Here is a 16,024-nt window from a genome sequence, read left to right on the forward strand (position 1 = left end):
GACCTTTCTTCAACAATGTCTGATTTTGTCAATATCCTGATTTTAGCACTTTAATGCTTATCTACAGGATGGTCACTGATCTCCTTGGTCAGGCACTCAAAGCCCTTCCTCATGTGATCCCTACTGACTGCCTTTGCTTCATCTTCTGATCTTCCTGGCTTCACACTGATGCTTTATTTCCTCTATAAGTATAGCTCCTTGAATGGGCTTTGCTATTTCATGTCTTCACGCTTATTCACATGCCTTCCCCTCTGCTTGAAGTGTCTCTCCCTGTCTCAGTCACCTGCTGAGTTTCTATTCATTTATCAGGGCTTCGTTCACCTCTTTTGTGATGCCTTGAAGGTTAATTACTTCTTCCATTGAAAACACATGAACCTGAGGGATATGTTCATTAATATTTGATTAAGATCAATTATAGCCAATTTATTTAGTTGCGTGTCTCTATGAAGGCATGTCCAGGTTGGCATGTACTAATTGTGACATCCACTAAATGATAGCGGAGCCAACCAACTTCTATGAGAGACCTACTAAGTGCCAAATTAGAGCCCCAGGCATGGTAAAGTGTATAATGCCCCACCCCAAATATCCATGTCCTCCCCCTAGAACCTTGAATGTTACTTTATGTGACAAAAGGAACTTTGCAGATGTGATTAAGCTAAGGATCTTCATATAGAGAGATTATCTTGGATTATCTGTTTGGACCCACAAGAGTCCTTAAAAAGAGGAAGCAAAAGAAAGACACAAGGCCATGTGAAGGCTGAAGTAAGATGCTACCTGTTGGTTTTGAAAATGGGAGCCATAAGCCAACGAATGTGGTTCTAGAAGCTGGAAAGGATAATGGAACAGATTCTTCCCAGGAGCTTCTGGTAGGAGCATTGTGCTGCCAATGCTTTGCTTTAAGTCCAGGAATCTGCTTGTGGACTTCTGGCCTCCAGAAGCTCAAGAGAATAAATGTGTGGGTTTTACAACCATTCCATTGGTGCTAATATGTTACACCAGCAACAGGAATCTAATACACCAGGTAACATGCATGATGGGACAGAACTTACAGATGGGATTTACTGGAGAAAAATAAAGTAGAGCAGTGCTTCCCAGACTTCCCAAGAATCACCAGGGATCTTGTTTCACTGTAGATTCTGATTCACCAGGTCTAAAGAAGGGCCTGAGATTCTGCATTTCATATAAGCTCTGGAGTGAGGACCATGCTGCTTGCCCAAGGACCACACTTTGAGAAGCAACAGACTCGAGCAGTGGGGTAAACACAAAAACTGGATTGAGTGAAGGGAGGGTTTTAGAGAGGTAGCTGTGGGCACAGAGTTTTACAGAAAAAGATCCACTAGACAGGAATCTATGCAGTGGTGGCCCTGGAATGGATGTATGATGGTACCAGTGATTACTCAGTGCCCTCTTGGTTGGGAGTCCAGAGGTCACTCTTTATTGTCTCTATCACTTCCAACAGCCCTGATGACGAGGCACTTAATGCTTTTTTTTTTTCTTTTACATATGATGATTTAACAGCCTAGAGTATTAAGAGACTGGCCACACCCACATGGAGTGAGACCTAATGGGTCCAAAATAAGTGGGGTTTTTTTTCCCCTACTTCCTTCGACCACCTTTTCTCAATAAGGAATAATATGCATGTGCTATGGGGTTTTGCTGAGAGAGCAGTGATTTTCAATTTTCCTGCAATGTCTGGAGCCTCAGTGGAGATCTTCACATCCCTCAGTGAAATATGCACATGTTACCAGGGATTGAAATTGGACTTGGCAAGACCAAGGCTGAAAGGGAACCAAACCTTTTACCATTCTGGTAGATTGGTAAATCTTTAGAATTCTGGTAGATTAAGTGACAATCCAAGTGCTTGCTTCGGCAGCACATATACTAAAATTGGAGCGATACAGAGAAGATTGGCATGGCCCCTGTGCAAGGATGACAGTCCAAGAGCTGAGGGGTAGAGAGAATCCCTCCAGGCATGGGTAGAGGACAAGCTTGAGAACATGCGATGGCCCCTAAAGAGGCCAAAAGGCCAAATCAGAGAAGCCAAGGGCATTCAGCAAGGCCAGGGAGCAGGGGCAGGACTGCAATAGGAAGAGAACATGCAGATCCAGAACGAGAATGGAAGAGCAGTGGTATCAGGATCCAAACAGGGGCCATGGAGATAGACCACATCTCTTGCCCCTCACCAGGTCTGTGGCTGTGATGGGTCTACTCATAAGTAGCATGGGAACCTTCATACTGATGCTCTAGGTGGTGGTGAAGGTCACTACTAATCTACAGAAGTCATTCCCAAGCTGTCACGAAAATGACGGATTCCTTCAAGCAGCCGTGCTGTCTGTTGGTCTTTATGCATGTACTATTGGTTTTATAGTCTGACCTAAGAGTTTGTCACAGAGTTCCTGCAAGTTCTTTATTGGTGTGATTTTGTCTCCTGTTGTTCTATGGCTTAGAACATATAGGGAAATCCTTGAGTTTTTCCTAAATTATTAAAGATCATCAGAGGTTAGGAGACAGGAGAGAGTATATTTGGGCAGGGAAGCTTTAATTTTATGGTGACATCTTTGGCCGCTGGCTGATATTTATGTTATGCCTGATACAGAAGGGCTTTCCCCGTAAGTTCTCTTGCACCCACCTCCACAATCCATTCTTTGGAGGCTCCTATCCTAGTTCCCAAAGCTATTTTTCTTGCCCAGGCAGCAGATCTTATAGGTTTTAGAGAGTACTGGTGTAAGGAAAGGCAAGAGCATGCAGGCAATAGGCAATAGGCAGCACTGCGGGTTCATTAAGAAGGTAAGTTTTACATGGATTGGGCCCTAGCTTTACTTGGAGAAGTTACTTGATACCCTCTGGGTCTCAGTTTTTTCATCTGTAAAGTGGGAATGGAAATAGCATCAGCCTACCTTATAGTCTTTGTGATGGTTAAAAAGGAAAATGCTGGAACCATTTAGACCAGGGTTCTGCAAACTTTTTCTGTAAAGGGTCAGAGCTTTAATATTTGTAGCTTTTTAGGTCCATAGGTCCCTGTGGCAATGCTCAACACTGTCAATGTAGAGCAAACACAGCCATAGGCAATATGTCAATGAACGGGTGTGCTCTGTTCTAATGAAGCTTTATAAAAACAGACCAGAGTTTGCAGATCTCTGCTTTAGAATAATACAAAGAAAGCCTTAGGGCACCTAGGTGGCTCAATCTGTTGGGTGTCCGGCTCTTGGTTTTGGCTCAGATTGTGATCTCAGGGTCCTGAGGTCAAGACCTTCAGCAGAATCTATGCACAGCAGGGAGTCCGCTGGAGATTCTTTCTCTCTCCCCAGGACCCCACCCCTGCCACTCACACTCTCTCTCTAAAATAAATAAATATTTTTTTTTTAAAAAAAGGAATATGAAGTAAACCTTCAAAATGGCAGTAGTAATTATAACTCTACACTAATGTTATTAGAAGTATTTCATATTGACCTAACCTTTTTTTTTTTTTTTTCAGCTGCCAGGTTCTCAAAGATTAGGGTTGATACCATTCATTTTTATCCTCTAGGGAGTAGTTTGTTTGTGTGTGTGTGTGTGTAAGTGCTGGTAGGGCAGGGGTGGATTCTTTCCTTTAGGCTTTAAATCTGACAACAGAATTCTATAATCCAAGTGTTTTGGGTATCACTTTTTAAATATGTCAGTCCCTTAATAATTTAATTTTTATTGATCAAATCTTATAATAAGTGAGGATAATTTGAGAAATAAATAATAGATAGCCTGGCTCATTTCTCATTAACATAGTCAAGAGTCAAGATTCAACTGAAGAGCAAGAGAAGAGAAATTTTATAGGGAACAATTATCTGCAAAATGTGAGTAGACCAAGATAATCTAATTGTTTACATTTAGCTATCCCTGAGGTCTGAGCACTTACAGCCAAGAGAATTTATCTGATGACTTTAGTCCAAAAAACGCAACTTTAACCTAACCCTCCCACCCTCTGCCACTAACAGAGCATAAGCGTTAATTTAACAGTGTTGCATGCCCTACAAACATCAGTGGCCTTATGTTCCAAACGAAAAAGTTCATCAGTGAGCTATCTCCTGATGTGTTATTGGCTAGAGGTCAAAATTAATTAATTTTGTCAGATTGCCTTGAGTAGAGATCGAAAAGGATAGAATTCTTTGGCAGACAATTTCTGCTCTGTCATCTGCTTAGTGTTTGAGGTTTTTGTTGTTCTGTTTGTTTGTTCAATGTCTCTCCTGTGGGTCCTCTAGACTTCATATTGCCTAGAGTTCTCAGGACACAAGACTGAATAGTATTCTATTTCCCCAGTACCTCCATAGGATCATCCATAAGGTCTGTAAGTTTGCTGTCCAGAGAGGAAAAGCAATACTGGTATCTATGACAGGAATGTCAGAACAAGTGATTGAAAAAAGTCACTGGAGTACAGGTTCTGCAGTAGTGATCCTCACTTAAATAGCCTTGTATTCTTAGGCAAGCATCAGACATCACAAATCTCTTTGCTCATGCTGAACAACAGAGCTAACTGTTCCAGTCTTGCACATTGGATCATAAGAACAATTGAACAAGAAGTGTGACATGGGAATGCTCTGTAAATACACATTATTGTTCATTCTGTTCATTGCTTGGGTCCTTTTAGACCCAAACACTTCCAGTAGGAGTGGGTAGAAGGGAAAGCCATAGGGAAATAGTTGCCTGATCAGTGAAGGTTTTCAATATCTGTGGATCCCACAGAAGGACCCACTTGTGGTTTTATATTAAAAATATGTGGAATGAGAAGCAAAATGTCTTCTCTACGCAAAGGCTCAGACTCATTTTTAGGTACAATATTTTTTTTCTCAAGTGATTACCTCTATCTGGCCATAATGGAAACTCATATCTTCGGCTCAGGGCATTCGTGATTATTAAGTAGCCTTGACATTTTGCAAGATTGTGAAATATTTTTTTTTCCCATCTTGGTGAATTAGTCTTTGGGGATGGTCTTACGATAAATCTATATCAACATTGTTTAAGACAGGGGAGTGGCAAGAACCTCAAAGCCCACAGAGACCTCACAGCTTCAGCCCTCTGAGGCATGTGCTTCCCCCCATGGCTACACATATCCGCTGTCAAAGTGGCAGGAGGAGTACCAGGAGCCACTGTCTATCTTGGACCATGATTTTTCTTTTCAGAAATTCAAAAGAACTTTCAGATTCTTTTCCCAGTCTCAGTCTGTTATTCTAGACTCTCTTCCAGGTTGATTTTCTCCTAGGGGCTCTGTGGTTCTCCTGGCAACTTGTGTGCAGTGGGGGTCCTGCACCAGGTTCTGACATGCCAGCATGTTGCTGGACCCCATTCATTACTGGCTAGTTTCAATTCACTGTCCTGGAACATGGCTCTGCTGCAGGAGAATTAGTTGGTGAAAATAGATGCCCAAGAAGATGTGTAGCCATATGTATATTCCATACATTCAGAAGACCTTTTCAACTTCTCTGAATGTTTTATACATGACCAATTTGTAATGTGGGTATGTGAAGATAATACACTGGGATGTAGAGGGATGATATGGGGTGCAGGGAATGGAGTAGGAGAGAGAACAAAAAAGAAGGCAGTGTCAAAGTCACCCATAGACTATCACAGTGTTGCCTGGTCAGCGGAGCCAATGCTTGCCAAAGATGCAGCCAGGATCACCATTCTCTGATTCCCGCCCCGCCCCCCCCCCCCCCCCCCCCCCCACCCAGCTGAATGCTGTCATTCAAACTCTTGATTTCAGAATTTGGATTTTTTACCTTTTTCTCTACTGGGGATTAGGTTGTTTTTTGTTTTTAAAATTTTCTCCTCCTACTCAAACATCCCAGGTCCTTATATTTTATAGCCCTTCAAAGTTTTTGTGTTAAAGGGTAGCATGATCTTAATCCTCTTCCTGAGAAGACAATTTCAAACACCTTGGTGAATAACTATCTAAATAGAGAGGTATGGATAAAATTATTTGACAAAATGAAATAATATATACTTTTCTATAATTTATGGTAATTTATTTAAACAGTTCACAAGTTGTTTGGGTGCCTAGGTTGTCCTAATTTTTTCCTAATGTATACAAACATAGAGCCAGACTAATTAGCTGGAGTAAATTAGACATTTTTTAAGAAGAAAGCAAAAGATGTTAGAATTCCATTTAGAATTGTTAACAATGGGGATCCCTGGGTGGCGCAGCGGTTTGGCGCCTGCCTTTGGCCCAGGGCGCGATCCTGGAGACCCGGAATCGAATCCCACGTCAGGCTCCCGGTGCATGGAGCCTGCTTCTCCCTCTGCCTGTGTCTCTGCCTCTCTCTCTCTCTCTCTCTCTCTCTGTATGACTATCATAAATAAATAAAAAATTAAAAAAAAAAGAATTGTTAACAATGTGTAAATGGTCAAAACTAAAGGTGCATAAATGGTTACAAAATTGTCCCATTGTGAAACGAATTACCAATATCAAAATACAATAAAAATAAAAACTGGAATACCTGAGAAATTTTTGACCTGATCATTGGTATGATTTCACTGTGGTGCTGACCTAATTCATTGTGGCAAAATGACTTGGCCACCTAGTTTTCAACAAAATTAATCCATTCATGCATTCAAGATATATTTACTGAGTCCTGGCAGAAAATAAAATCTAATAAAATGTTTCCATACTCACAGAGCTTATGTTCTAGTGGGAGAGAAAGGAAAAAAATACAAGTAAATAAATATACAAAAATATCAGTATTGAAAGCGGAATGCAGAAAATTGAAATATGGGTATATAATAGAGCATGGCACCAGGGTAGGACTCTCCTGAAAGGACAAGTACGCCAAGAATTGATGATAAAACTGGCACCAGGCATGCAAAGACCAGAGCAAGACCATCCCAAGTAGAGGAGACAGCTGGTGCAAAACCTCTATTGTAGGGATGACCCTCTTAAGCTTCAAAGAGAGAAGGAAGATTGTACTGAAGGAAGCTAAGTGGCCCAGGGTGAGAGGGGATCAGAGGCAGGCAGGGTCCAGAATGTGCCAATTTGTCAGCCAGGAGACAAGCTTGAACTTCATTATAGGTACAGTTGGAAGGTACAAGAAGGTTTTAAGACAAGAAGTGATATGATTTTGCTCAGGTTTTTGAAAGATCACTGTGGATGTTGGGTGAAGGATGCAAGGGTGAGAATAGGTGTAAAGAGAGGACCAGTTAGGAGGCTGTTGTGGGTCCAGGTGGGAGGTGATGGTGGCTAAAACCAGATGTAACAGGGGAAATGCAGAGAACTGGATGGATCTGGAGTATGACTTGGACACAGAATGAACAAGACTTGCTGGTGGAAAGCAAGTGAAGGACGTAGGGGAAAAACCTAGAATCAAAGATAATGCCAACGGAACTGCTGAGAAGAGTTATTTTGTCTGATAATCATTTTTGGAAAAAAAGAGCTTGTTTGCACATCTATTATAATATGAAGCATAGTGTGGATTTTTTTCCCGGTAAGAATAATAGTGCCTTCCATTTATTGAGTACTTACCCTGTGCTGCTCATTCTTTTCCTTACCGTATATGTAAGGGGGATACACACTCGCCTTACTCACTAGGTTGCAAAATGACCCATGTGTTTCATATGGCCTTTGCCCCTCTGGGGATTGCATTGCCAAGGAAACAGACTGTTGAGCATAAGCACCAAAGCCAAATCCTATTAAATGTGCAATAATTCAAACAAAACATACAAAGCCAACCAGCCCTTGGGTTTGGAATATTGGCTTCCAAATGTCCCCCCTGTTAATGCCTAGCTAGATACCTAATAAGGTTCAACGTTTAGATGCCTGTCTAATTCTGCCCAGAGTTCTGGACTTGTACATTCCTGCCCCCAAATCCCTGCTCTGAATGTCAGAGTTTTTAATTAATCTCCCCAAATGGTATTTTAGCATAATGAGCTCTCTGCATGCTGCTAGCTTCAAACAGTAGACAAAAAGCGATTCTTTTCTTTTCCTCAGATTTTTTCCTCTGTAAAACATTAAGCAAAAGTGATTAGATACCTGTACATGCTCAAATATGGCTGGAGAAGGTCCAGAATTAGAGATTTCAGAAGTACAAGTTGTTTAGAGAGCAACTGGTTCAAATCTGCTTTATACATGAGAAACTTGAGGTTCAGACAGGTTGATTAATGTCTCCAAGGTCACACAGCATATTAAGAGGCAGTGCCAGGGCCAATGCCCATGTCCCTGGCTGGTGACCCAAAATTATCTCTAGGTGTTTCAAGGTTGTTCCTCTCAAACCCCTCCTCCAAAAGTCAAGTGCTGACTGCTCCTTCCTTTCCCACTCTCTTCCACCTCCATCCTCTATGGTCCAGTCTGATCCCCTTGCTCCTCCCTCTCCCTCCTCCCTCTGCCCCCTCCTCAAAAGCAGCGTCTCACTCCAGGTCCTACCTCTGATCTTATCATCACTCCCACCAGCATTTCTCAGGCTCATCTATCTCCATACAAGATCAATGTGTTTACACACTAAATATGTTTTGCACAAATGTTTTTTTTTTAATCCAGCACCTATGGGTTTTGCTATAAGACTATCCTCACTTGACCCTGTCATTTCATTAAAAAAAAAAATGTCCAGTGGAATGAGAAAAAAGTGTGACTGGAATCCGTTTACCATATTTAAATGAATTATTTTTATTTAGGAAAATTTATTGCTAAGCTTTTTGGATGTGGAAGGTAAGTCCTGGTGGTCATGAGATGCAGGGAGTCTAATAAAGGAGTGCCGCTTTGGTAGTGTAAGTGAAGAGAGGAGAGAAAACAAGGGCCAGAGTGCTGAGGAATGCCATGTCAATCTGGAACCTGATGTGGCAGTAATGGACAGGGCCTTTTTTTTTTTTAAGCTTTTAATTTATTTATTCATGAGAGACACAGAGAGAGGCAGAGACACAGGCAGAGGGAGAAGCAGGCTCCATGCAGGGACCCTGACGTGGGACTCGATCCCGGGTCTCCAGGATCATGCCCTGGGCCAAAGGCAGGCGCTAAACCACTGAGCCATCCAGGCATCCCAACAGGACCTTTTATAAGAACATGAAAACACGATATTCAAATTTAAGTTCTGCTCTGTTAGTTACAGTCTACTTACCTGGCTGATGCTGCTCTGTCTCTAATTAAATAAAGACATTCATGGGGCAGCCCGGGTGGCTCAGCAGTTTAGCGCTGCCTTCAGCCCAAGGCCTGATCTTGGAGACCCAGGATTGAGTCCCACGTCGGGCTCCCTCCATGGAGCCTGCTTCTCCCTCTGCCTGTGTCCCTGCCTCTCTGTGTGTGTCTGTCATGAATAAATAAATAAATAAAATCTTTAAAAAAAAAAATAAAGGCACTCAGAAGTTTTTCTAAAAGGTATCTTGAGGAAAAACATGGAGAGGCGGCATGCGACCAGATTTGGGCTGACACTGGGGTAGAGGGGGGAGAAAGGAGAGACCTCAAGATATAGAACACAAAGCGCAGCCCGGTGGCTCAGCGGTTTAGCGCCGCCTTCAGCCCAGGGCGTGATCCTGGAGACCCGGGATCGAGTCCCACGTCAGGGTCCCTGCATGGAGCCTGCTTCTCCCTCTGCCTGTGTCTCTGCCTCTCTCTGTGTCTCTCATGAATAAATAAAATCTTTAAAAAAAATAAAAAAAATACAGAACACAGAACTAAGATTCGCTGAAGGTGGAAATTGAACCAGAGGTGATTCGTGGAAACGTAAGCCCTTAAGGGTTTGAATAAACCCTTGAATAAATCTCGGAACATTGGACGTTGAGCTTTGCATTGGAATTACACTGGGGATTTAAGTCAAGTTTATCTAGATCGGCAGGAGCATGGGGGCCCAAACATGTGTCATGCATTGGAGATAGGATGAAGAGATCTAATTCTTGCCCTCTAGTGCTCATAGGAAAGTATATGGAGAGCTAGGTGTGGAAAACAACCAAGTTACTGGCTGAAGATAGGAGCCCCTCCCTGATTCATTCGTGGTAAGGCACTTTATACCCTTTATGCTGTGAATAGGGTTGACTAACAATGCTGAGCTATTTTTTTATTTTTATTTTTAGTTTTTTTAGGTTGATATTTGTCAAGTACTCTATTTGGAAGAGACTGGATTTTTTCTCAGCCCACCCAGCTGGCTATTTGATTAGGAATAGCTGTCTTTGCCCATTTAGTTTTCTTTCACTTAATTAATAGCTTTTGGGTATCCACTTTTTGCCAACTGCTACACTAAATGGTAGGGTACAATGATGGACCAAAACTGAGACGTGATCACGCTATTGTAGAACTCAGAGTCTAAAGGAGGAAAGGGGCATCAATCAAGGAATCAGACAAAGAGATGTAATAATGTAGTTCTGATAGGAGTTATGAGGGAGAGGTACAGGGTACCAAGAGAACGGATCACCAGGGGAACTGACCTACTTACAGTGCCAGAAGAGGCTTCCCTGAGAAGCTGAGACTCTTGTACAAGAGTCCTGTGGCATTCATGAATTTAACCAATGATATAGGAGTGGGACAAGCAGGAAGGGGGCACTTGATACAATATACAGCTGGAGTAGGTAGGCAGGAGCAGAATACAAGGCTTATATGCTCCATTAGTCTTTCTCATAAAAACAATGGGAAGTCATCAAGGTGTCTCAAAGAAAGTATGATCATATTTAAATGCTGAAAAACAACTCTGGCCGTAGGGGAAAATGGTACAGAGCAGTGTTCACCAGAGAGATGTTTTGCGGAAGTCCACAATGCCTTAAATTAAGTTGATATCTGTAGAGATATGAAAAACTAGCTTTGACAGACATTCAGAAGGTAAATTCAGTGGAATTTGGTGGCAGTTTGGATATAGGAGTATCCTAGTTTGAGTTTACTAGAAACTCTAAGACAAAGACTCAAGTACTTTATTGGAATACATAGAACTCATTGGTAGAGGAGTGGGGAAATGAGACAAGAAAAAAGAAGGCAGCCACTAAAAAAGTGAGGTATTAAGCCAACTACCATAGAGGATGACTGGAACTTAGTTTATTCTCAGCATCAATGAAGAATTGCACCTCAGAATTATCCCACCTAAGAGGTGAAGTAGCTGGGCTACTGATATACCTAATTCTTCTAGCCATTGACTGAGGATTGATATAGGGGCCATTAATTTTCTGGCACTTCCAACCTGCCTGCTAGGGATTTAGAAAAATCTTCAGGCACAGGATGTAACAATTGGCTGTTGGGAGTGATCTGGAGCTCATTGCATTGATGGGGACCTAGGAACATGGGTGACTGTGTCTGCTAGGGAGTAAGGGCAAGGACAGTGTCAAGGGCAACTCAGATTTCCAGGCTATCAAGATAAGAAGCATTGGAAAGTACTGCATGCCAGACACTGCCATGCCCTGGAAATGCCAACAAGGCAAAGTCACTGCTTTCATGGAACTTATAGTCAGTCTAGCAACACTGACTAGTTAGCAACCACTAACTAAAATGTATAGTCTAGGTAATGAGAACACCCCAAGGATGTTCTCCAGAGTGCAGGCAGACAGGCTTTGGTGCTGTTTGATCCTAATCCCAAGGGAATTACTGAGCAAATAAATCTAACAGTCCGGGCTGTGTGCCAATCCCTGGACAGTCAACAGTGGACTGTTTCCATGTTAATCCTAAGGCAGAGGGGAGACTTATTCCTCAAAATTGCGTGTGGGGGTTCAGAACCAGGGGGTATTTGTTTCCTAGAGCTGGTGTAACAAATTGCCATGAACTTGCTGGCCTTTAACAACAGAAATTTATTCTCTCACAGTTCTCAGGGCTGGAAGTCCAAAATCAAGGTGTTGACAGTCTGAAGTCTCTAGGGAAGGCACCTTCTTTGTCTCTTCTAGCTTCTGGTGGCTGCCACGTTCCTTGGGTTTGTGGCTGTGTTCCTCCAACCCCTGCTTCATCTTCACATGGCCTTCTCCCCTGTGTTTCTGTGTATGTCTCAAACTCCCTCTGCATCCACTGATAAGGCCCACCCTGACAAATGGCCCATATATAAAGCCCACCCATCCAGGATGGTCTCATCTCAAGATCCTTAATCACATCCACAAAGACTATTTCCAAATAAAGTCACATTCACAGGTGCTGTGGATTAGGACCTGGATATATTTTTTGAGGGCCACTATTTACTAAAGGGGGCTAAGTCAGATTGATAAATGTTTATAAGAGGTTAGGAGCTCTGGCAAAACTATCTTCAGTTTATCATTTGGTTCAATATTAGGCCATACCGATTTAATATCAGATAAAAAGCTAAGTAACTTCTCAGAATGCTTTACGGGCTCCATGGGATAGAGGAGATTTAGAAGACAAACCCAGGCTAGTGGAAGGAGAGGAAATGAGCCCAGAGAGGAATCTGTTCACAAATTAATAAGGAAACACAAATGAATTAAAAAAGTAGAACAAAGTAGCCAGAAAGCTTTGGTTTCACATGAGAAAGAAATGAAAAATAGAGAAACAGAAGTGCCATTGACAACCGTGATGAAGTATGGAATAAAGGCTTGACAATATAAAATGAAAAATGAGGAAAGTTATAGTCAAGGAAATATCAAACCAAGGCTATACCTATAAAATAAAAATTTATGGACTTGAATATGAGCCCTTTAAAAAGGATCTTTAAATTGCTTCAGGAAATATTTCTTCTTCTTCCAATTGTATCTGGTGGACTCTGACAGGACCGAGACTGCCTAAAGACACATTTCCACCAATTACTGACTGACTAACCTTTAAACTCTGACTTTTTGGGCTTACTCACCATTATTCGCATGGCCCAAAGTAGTTCTTGAGCAAGTATTATGTTCTGGTATAATGCAAATTCTTTGGAAAATCTAATCCATTTTGCTCAATTCTTTAAGCAGACCACACAAGTCATAGATTACTGGCCATCAAATTAGACACTGCCTTTGGGTTGGCCATTGATTCCTCGCTTCATTTCAGGCCAGGAGAAGTTAAACTGAGGGGTGTCATGGTATCCTGATCTGTCCCTTCCTGGGTCATGGCTGGAATAGACACAAAGATACACATGTACTAATCAGATAAGCAAAGCAGTGCAATGAAACAGTGTCCATGCTCTGATGCAGCATGGGTGGTTGAAGACTTGGGCACCCAGGGATTGACACTGAGAGGCTGAGTGCTGCTCAACAGTGGGAAGGCACAGGGAAAGGCTGAGTGGCGATGGGAAGGCAATCAGGAATTCTAAATGCAATATACACACAGACTCCATTAGGGACCCACACACCACATCTAAGACAACTAGACTGAGTGATGATCACTCCAGTGATTATATCAAAACCTTGTGCTAGTCTCAGATAACAAGCCAACTGGAACCAAGCATAAGACTCAAGTTCTATTTAATCATCTTGTCTGAGGGGTGAAGCAATATTTCCCCATCTCAGTTCTTTAACTGGAAAGCTGGCACCACACACTGAGTTGTTAAACTAGCAAGTATGCCAGCACTTTCATTTATTAATTGGTAGGTTCCATTTTAATTAAAATCATCCTAGCTAATTACTCATTCCACTGTGTGCAATGCCAGCTGAAGAAGCTGGAGGACATGATGAAGGCAAAAATAAACTCTGTTCTCCCTCCAATTTATTAAGTTTGTATTGTTTTCCCTTTCATATGTGGGGAATCAAGGGAAACATAAATTTAACCTTTTATTCTTGCCTCTATACGATGAAATGAGCCTCATCTGGGAGTAAGTGGGAAGTAGCAAAAAAAAATTATAGGTTCCAAAATTCATACATGTGGGTTTGGATGGGCTCTTTCATTTATGAACCGTGTGACCAGGGGCAAATATTTAACTTCTCTGATCCTCAAAATTTCCTAAGAATGGGAATAAGACTAATACTCACTGCAGATTTGGTATGAGGGTTAAATGAGTAAGCAAACTCAAAGGCCAGTATATAACAAGTGCTTAATCAATGTTAGTGCCCATCATCACCTCCACCACTCCATTCACTCAAGTAGCATCTCCCTATCTAGCAAGGCTCAGCTCAGCCACCATCTCCTCTGAGATAGCTTCCCTGAGTCCCAAGTCTGAGTCATGTGTCCCTTCTCTCTGTGTCTGCATGTTTATTCCTATCACAAGACTGTATGTGAATCTTCAATCTACTTGTGGGCTGAACTGGTGCATGTATCCCCTTAATGAGTGATTATAAGATTCAAATAAAAATAGTATTTTTCTAGCATATAGTATAATTTCAAATGGCTACCAAGTTAGTAGGACATGAACACTTACTAAATTGTTTGGATGTGGGACACCTGGGTAGTTCAGCGTTTGGGCGTCTGCCTTTGGCTCACGGTGTGATTCCAGGTGTTGGGATCAAGTACCGCATTAGGCTCCCTGTGAGGAGCCTGCTTCTCCCTCTGCTATCTCTGCCTCTCTCTGTGTGTATCTAATGAATAAGTAAATAAAATCTTTTTTAAAAATTTAAAAAATAAAATAAATTGTTTGGATGTAACAATACAACAAACGAAATTATTCTTTTGGCCTACATGTACTGTGAAAAAATTACTGAGATGCCAAGGGTGCTCACTGTGAACCAAGAAAGCTCAGGAATCTCTGGCATAAGGAAATGATGATGTGTGAACCAGAGAAATGACAATACTTAATATTATTGTTATCATATAATCTTGCAGTTATAATAATGCTACAACTACCAGCTAACAGGTAACTGAGCCCTTTCTACTTCCTAGGCATTATTCTGAGTATTTAGTTGTGCTTTCAGTAAAGGGGCCAGGTGTATTCACTCCTTTAATCCCTTCAAAAGCCTAAAACAAAAAGTTTCTTTCTCCCACTTACAGAAGAGGAAACTGAGGCTCATAGACAATGAGTCGCTTGCTAACGGTCACCAAACGGGCTGATGCTGGAGCTGGGATTCAAATGTTGGCATGCTGACTCTCAGGATCACGGCTTTTAACCACCTGCTTACCGAGGCTGGCAGGGATGCAAAGGAGACCTAGCTGAGCTGGCTGGATGGCACAGACTACAGAATTTAGGTATAGACTTTAGGGATGGAGACAGCAAATATTTTGGGATGTTTGCCTAGCCCACTTTCTTCAAAAATGCTCCTCCTCACAGCCTGCTGACTCTGGGGACTTAGAGAGAGGGGTGCATTTGTGGCCCCGAACCCTACCCTTGACCATATCCACAGGTTACTGGGAAGCTGCCAGGTGACCCAAGCTAGGCTAAGTGAAGCTTCCTCCAAGGACCTGGAGACTCACACACTGAGCTTCTGTTGCTTTTCTATGCCCCATCAATGAACTCAAATGGATGGTTATTCCCACAGTAATGACTGGACGGAACACAGAAGGTTTACAACTTCTTGCTTTTGAGGTAGCTAGCTGAGGTTGCTCCTTCCCCATTGCTGATGTGTTCAGTGGTTTTGCAGACTCCCTGAGAGCCGTACCCTGCCAATAACTTCTTTCATTTAAGCCAGATTTGCTAGACTTCTGTTCCTTTTAACCAAAGGATGTTTAACTGGAACCCTGAACAGAAATGTCCTAAAACACATAAAATATAGAAAATACATCAAAAAAGGGTGTTTGTGGGAGGCAATACCTCCATTGCTAAATATTTATCCCCTTAAATTGGGTGGCCACAAGTTCACTCAGACTGTAGACTTCGGCTGAGCCAACTCCTCTTAGAAACCAGGCAGGTCTGAGGAGTTCACAGAAACAAACAGTTCAGAAAGGCGGCTTTCTGCACTGCCAGAGAGGTCAACAATCTACCAGGCAATTATACTGCTGTCAGATTGTAAATACACATTTGCAAATGCTTCTATAATTGCTCAGAAACAGTTTAGGCCTGTTCATGCAGGGCCAGTTACTGAATGTTAATGGAGAAGCTTATCCAACATCTGCTTTCAAGGTTGGAGACAGATCTGTGCCATTTCCATGCTTATGGGTGCAAAGCAGCATATCGGGTGTTTTTCTTCCGCCAGCCGATTGATTTGTTTGGTGTAGGCAATCACATTTTCAGCTATACCAGAATCTTGCTAAAACTGGTTTGGCTTTCTAAAACTCTGGTAACTGTCAGTAAGATAGGAAATTGCCACCACGGACTTG

At 42.1% G+C, this 16,024-nt stretch overlaps 1 non-coding gene across 1 annotated transcript; it reads left to right on the forward strand.

Moving 5' to 3' along the window:
- Positions 1–1,857: 1,857 nt before the first annotated feature.
- On the forward strand, positions 1,858–1,966 carry LOC121501034. The gene has a single exon (XR_005990483.1). It is a non-coding gene; the product is annotated as a U6 spliceosomal RNA (small nuclear RNA).
- Positions 1,967–16,024: the final 14,058 nt, after the last annotated feature.

Source organism: Vulpes lagopus, chromosome 10 (assembly GCF_018345385.1).
Source record: "Vulpes lagopus strain Blue_001 chromosome 10, ASM1834538v1, whole genome shotgun sequence".
Lineage (NCBI taxonomy): Eukaryota > Metazoa > Chordata > Mammalia > Carnivora > Canidae > Vulpes > Vulpes lagopus.